The following is a 7093-nucleotide window of genomic DNA, read 5'->3' as shown; positions in this document are numbered from 1 at the left end:
CAGTTTCCCCTATCAAAATATATTTAAACAGTTACAAAATGTTCTTTTCCAGCACACTGTGGTTACATTTTAAACAACACTTAGCAAAAACCTTTTGAAGACATACTTCTGTACCAGCAGTTTGATAAACACATGACATACAGTTGTAATACAGTTGTAACACAAGCATATTGTATAAATCATTTTGATATTCACCAATGACATATAATTATTTATAAACTTCCAGATAGCCATGCTGGCAGTATCTCCCTTTGTCACACTTCTATATAAATCATGTTGATATTCACAAATGACACATAACTTATTTACAAAATTCCTGACAGCTGTGCTGGCAGTATCTCCCTTCATCACCCCTTTTGTCATGGAGAAAGGTATGAAGTGCTACAATGGAATGGGATTCCTGGGCCACTGTTGTGTGCCATCTAGTCCCTGCATTTGCAGACCAAGAGTTCAGAATGTATTCTGAGTTAAGTAGAATATGTTAAAGATTGGTATATGACTGCCATTAGGGAAGTGTTTTGTGTCCTGTGTTATTCACAATTTTTGTGGTTTGGATATCAAGATACACTGAGGTATAAAAATGTCCATTCTGGGGATATATAAGGTTCATATCTGTATTGTTTAGCACTGATGCTGTTGTCTTGGTTGAAAGTGAGTGTAATCTCTTAAGTGCAATGAAGTAGATCTTCAGTGAGTGTGGAGCTGGTAGGAAGAAAATAAGGACTTCAAATCTGAGATCATGATTCTCTTCCAGAAACGAATGATTCCTTTCTACAGGTGATGCAGAGCAGTTACCTCAAGTAGAATTTAAGTACATCGGGTACTGTCCATAAATAATATTCTCTGTGGAAACTGGTATATGTTAATGCTCACAATACAGGTGAGCCAGGGTTCAAATCTAGTACATAATATATATGTTTAAGACAGTGTCATATTTAGATTCATTTTATGATATAATTATGTAGCTAGAGGCACTTCAAGGACCACCTATGACTCTGGAATATCCAAATTATTTATTTAATGTCATGTGCATTGGTGATATTTTTTACTCGAGTCACTGTTTCATAATGTTTTGCTGCCTTCTGACATTAAATAAATAATATGCATATTCTGGAGTTGTAGGTGGACCTTGAAGTGCCTATTTGTTTGGATTATTGGTTTACATTTGGCACTTTGTCTCCATTTGTTTTGGATAATTATTTAGTTCTTTTTTCTTTCCTCACTTATGATCATTTACAATTTTGTAAAGTTGTCCAAATAGCTAACATCTTTGAATATCAGCAGATATTTATTGTATATAGGTATTCGGATATGGATATATATGTATCTATGCCTGTTATAAGTAGAAAGGGTGGTATAAAGAGAAAGGGGTGAATGGAAGTGGTGGAAGGGGAAGAGAATAAAAAGAGAAGGAAAGAGGAAAAAATAAAAAGAGGGAAACATCTCTAATTCCTTTACATTTATTTGTTCTACATGAGCAAATAAAGTTTCATTTCATTATTTTATCTAGTTATTGTAGGTATAGATTTATAATTTATAGTCATATATACTTAAATTAGTAGATTCACATGCTTTTTACTTATCTGGGATTCAAGTTTGTTATAATCCCCATCATTCTAACAGAAAGTTATGTGATTGCTTTAACATATCTAAACTTGTTAGATATGAATGAAATAATATGTCTCCCTAAACTGATTTTATTAACTGCTAAGTTCAATGAGATACTATTTTTCTTTTATCATTTTAAGTCCATTTTTTGGTTGGCTAGTGATGGAAAACCTGATAGATTCTTTATTTATCTACTGGGTTAGGAATTTGGTTGATTCCATGTTTATGACTGACATTTATGCCAACATAGTGGTTATTATTTTTCTTTTACTTCTTATATTTTCTTATATGGCCTGAATCACTAATTCCTTGCTTCACCGCTACAAAAAAACATACTTTGTTTAAAATTATAATGTTTACTTCCTTCAAGGATAAAAAATAAAATTAAAACATTGGTACCAGTTTTTAGATGGTTTTCTCTTTGATATCTTTAAATATTAATGGTATGGAAAATCGAAGGAAAAGATCAAACTTAATATATTTCCTGAATGCAAATAAATCTCAAGTGATATTTCTTCAGGAAACACACATTAAACATGTGGAAAAAGATATCTGGAATTCAAGTATCTATATGATTCTAGTGCAGTCCACTTTTAAATATACGAGAAGAGAGGTAATCATTCTTTGGAAAAAAATACCAATCTTCTATTAATTGTTCACAAATATGAAGACCAAGATGATCTCTTCATCTTTTTAGTTGTAAGATTTAATAATACATTATGGGCTTTAGTAAATCTTTATTGGTTCCTAGGTATGGGACAAATTTTAGCTAAGAAACATCTAGACTTTATACTTGATAATTATAAAGACAATCTAATTATAGGGTGATTTTAACTGTATAATGGACAATTCAGATACTAGTGATAAAAGGAAATGAACATCCACTGCTACAGCGTTCATAAAATGGAAAACATCCCTAAATCTGAAAGATATGTTTATCATGAAAGACTCTTGTTGTTTTCTTTATTGTCAACAAGATTATTAACATGGTAGTCAGAAAAGAATTGATAAAGTACTGGCTTCCCAAGTTTTGATCTAAAAATATCTAGTTTTAATATTTTCCCTTGTCCTATTTTGGATCATAAAGATCTTATGTTAAAGCTTCAAACTAATTTAAAAAAATACCTTCTTTACCTAGACGTACACCTTACATAAATTAAAAAAAAAATAAACCATGATTGATCTCTGAACTATTTTTTTGAAAACCAATAACACTACTGAAATTAATATAGTTATGATCTGGGATACATTAAGAGCTTACATTTTGGGTAAAATTATAACTTGGAATAAAAATAAAATCAAGGAATGGGATGAAGAGGTACAAAACATTCAATCTCAACTTCTTCTGGTTTAAGCTAAATATTCTAAAGATATGAAATCTATCATAAAATAAACAAAATTACTAAGTGGCATCTAGATAGTTTAGCTCATAAATCAAATTTTGCTCTAGAAAGATTTAAAATGAGTTCCTCTTCATTATCTTCCAGACATATGCATAACCTATCAAGAAGAATTAAACTACAATCAAAAATTAATTAATAATATTTTAGTAGTTGGGCATGAGGGGAAAAAATTCCACAGATATTGATGATATTCTTGATGGTTTCAAATGTCATTATACATCCCACATACAGATGTTAAAACCTCTCACTTAGATTGTAATTCCCTTAGAATAAAGAAATTCTTATCAAAATTAAAAGGTGACTTACATAAACAGATTTCTTAAAAATAAATTACTGATAAATTAAAAAAGTAAAACATAATAAAGTTCCCTGTATTGATAGTATAATATTACAACACTGTAAACTTTTCCTCCTGCCATCATTGTGTTTTTTTCATAAAACATTAACTGAGAGTCATTCTCAAAAGATCACCCCTCTTGCTTGGAAATACTCATTAACTGTTCCTATTTTAAAAGAAAATACAAATCCTAAATTATGCTTTTCTTATAGACCTATTTCACTTTTGAATAGTGACTATAAAATGCTCATGTCTATTATTACTGATAGGTTACTAGAACCTATATCTCAACTAAGCAACTTTAATCACACAGGCTTTATCAAAGGCATAGTCATGATAATATTAAATGTATTTCATCTTTTATATATTTATGAATAATGAAAATGAAGACACTTAATTAATTAGTCTGGACACAGAAAAAGCTTTTGATTCTTTAAATTGGAAATATTTATTTAAAATTCTGAATGTATTTAAAAGAGTAAAAAACTTTCAGGAAAATTAAACCGTATTTCTTTATCCCATAGGGTAGCATACAAATATTTTCTCCCTCCATGTCGTTTTCCTCCATATGTTCAACACCAAATCAGCTGGCTCCTCCGTGGCTTATATCAGTAACAAAACAATGATTTTCAGCTTGGCTCTGTGTTGCTTCTATTAAATCTCCACAACATTCATTTTTCTTACTTTTATGACCTTCTGGCTCCAGTTCTGTCCACATTCTCAATGGACAGTGACAGAGCTTCTTGTAGTGAGTTGAAGAGTGAAGGTAGTCCCCAGGTTCCTTGTCCAAATTTTTGCTAGTCAGTATGAATACCAAGGTGTGTGTCTATTTAAAAAGAGGTCACTGGCCTAATACGACTAAATCAGTGAACAAAGCATAAATAGTTACATAAAACCTGTTGTCCTATTAGACCTTGCTTCTTGTCACATGGAGGAAAGTAATAGGGTTTCTGATTTTTTTTTTAATTTCTCAATATGCTTTGGGTTTCTAATACATTGACAGGAATGGACCCCATTCATGAGTCAGTGTAAGATTAAAGTTCATGAAATTAGTATTGCCTCCGTTTTTGATGTTTGCCAAGAGTGCTCTTCTCAACACCAGCAGTGTACCCATAACTGCCTCCTTTTGCAGTTCATATGGACTTTCATGTATTGTAATACATTTGAAAATTATTTTTAACTACCAATCATTAGCGGACCGGAGTTCCGCTGTGGCGACCCTAACTGGGAAAAGCCAAAAGACACAACAACAATTAGCCCTGTTGCTCCACTATTGCAAGTATCTAGGTGTCTTGATCCCCTATTCTATTGTCTGCCTCTGTATCCTGATATCTTTTTCAGTACACAGGACACTATAGTAGCTACTTCTCTCATTTCATTAGCATACCTACTTTTATTGCTTATGCTTTCTATGCTGTTGGTGTTGAGTATAGGGTCCCTATCAGTTCAGTGAAAAATCAGTTCAATGAATAACATTTTCACTGCACTTACATCAAACATACTGTTCATTGACATGAGTGGAATTGAATGAATGGCATTTCCGATAAAATGTCATTCATTAAAGTGTCACTTCAATAAAGTGACATAGACCTGATTCCGTGTTATTACTTATTTTTTAGTAACTGGTTGTGGTTCATGTTTCCAAAGCTTCTCAGTTTCATGTATGTTGTAGTGTTTGCACAATCCCCAATGCAACAGTCTTGTCACACCTTTCGGTATACACACCCTCCGCCATGAGTATATCACAATCATCATGCTGTGCAACTGTTTCTAATTCTGTATTAAAGAACCTGCATTTGTCTGCATCTCCCCCTTTTTCCTACACACTTTGTAAACAAACACACACATAAGCCTGCTAACTTGAGCTGCTATTATTATCCTTTCATCTTTTGGTTTAAATTAATCTAACTATTCATGCCTCAAGTTTTGATCAATGTGTGGTTATTACAAATTTAACACTATAATTGTGGGCTTTACCTTTTTCTTTTGGTCCATTTTTTTTACTTTCTGATACCATCGGATTTCTGTCCACTTTTGGTTGTATTTCCATTCCTGCTTTCTGAAATGCTTCTGCTAATCTGAGAAAAGACATCATTTTAGATTGGTCTTCTTTCTGGTTTTGAAGTTTCATTATGTTTTGATCTGATAACATACATATACAGTCCCATAACTGCAAACCTATGCACATAGTTAATTTTGAGGAGGCCAATACCTCCTCAGAGGAGTACATAATCCTGTCATGCACTGTTTTTAAATAAATCTGTTTTTATTTGGATGTACTCCAAGACTTTTTTCTCTGTAAAATCTTTGTCAAGTTATAAAGACAGATACACAGGGATTTTGTTCACCGTTGGCTTAATGGTGTATCATCATGTGACATTTCCTTGCAAAACTCTTGACATATAAACTATATTTGTATGGCTTTTCTTTTTCTTAATTTATTCAAATATTTAGGGCAGAAAAGGACCCCGTTGCTGAGTCTGGGGATAAATAAAGTTCATGATTCAATCTTTAATGTTTGAAGAGAGTGTTCCATTTTAGAAGCAGTAATGTACCAAAAGTTCCCTTCTACTGGGTTCACATGGAGTTACCTTGACTGGTAAGACATTTTAGTATGGTTGGAAATTACTTTTATCTGTACTGCTGGTGTACTTATCACTGTAACCAAATGAGGCCATTGAGTATCTATTCCACATTGTTCTAGTTTTTGCTTGCTTATCCTGGAATTTCATATCTGTCAGTACACACGACAATATAATCACTAGTTGAAGCTCTTTTCAGTAATTAATGCTACTTTTGTCCTATCTTATTTTAGTACAATATCAGGTTTTTTTGCTTCTGCTTTCTTGACTATTATTAGATAAAGCCCATGTGAGCAATATTTCTTCATTTTCAGTAATTCTTTGTGGTTCTCTTTTCCAATGCTCCTCAGTTACCTGTAGACTATAGCTTTTCCTCAATCCCAAAATGAACAACTTCCTTATATTTTTATTATGTCTTTCATTACAGAATCTCAGTCCTAAGTACATGATAACCAGGAAACAGATGGACAACTATTTTTTTTAATACAGAACCCCTATTTGTCTGTATTTCCTGCATTTCAATACCTTTTGTAAACCAGCAAGCAAGTACTTTGACTTGGGTTGCAAATACTAACCTTTCACCTTTTTGTTTTAATACACTTCTCTGTAGCTACTCGTACATCAAACCTTGATGAAGCTCTGGTTGTTCATAGGTTCATAGATTAGTACTAAGCTAACTGCCCTTGTGAGCCATTTTAAGCCTAGCCAATTATCCCTTGTGAGACTCAAACCCTGCACCTTGTGCTTGTAAGGCAAACACCTTAACCATTAGGCCACCCTCCCAACCTCTCTAGTTCTCTATACTACCAACCATTTCTATAGATTTTGTAAACTATTGTGTATTTGACTGAATATCTTGATCTGCCACTATTATCATTTTATCTTTTGTTTTTTTTTTTTTTTTTACCCAATCCTGGTTTGAATTCCATGCTTGCTTGCTTCCTAAAGGCTTCTGCTAAAAAGAGGAAATATGTCATCTTGAACATGTTTCCTTCATGCTGATAACATGTAGGCAAGTCCCACAATCACCATCCTATATGTGTCAATTTCCATAAGGTTCATGCCTCCATCAAAGTGAGGGATATCTAATCCTGCCAAACACTGATACATTTTTATTATTTGTTGGGTACAAAGTAGTTCTCTTGTTTTCTGACCAAGTTTAT

This window comes from Protopterus annectens, chromosome 3.part1 (assembly GCF_019279795.1).
Source record: "Protopterus annectens isolate FY-2018-M chromosome 3.part1, PAN1.0, whole genome shotgun sequence".
NCBI lineage: Eukaryota > Metazoa > Chordata > Ceratodontiformes > Protopteridae > Protopterus > Protopterus annectens.
The sequence above is the reverse complement of the archived record's forward strand: the minus strand, read 5'-3'. Positions refer to the sequence as shown.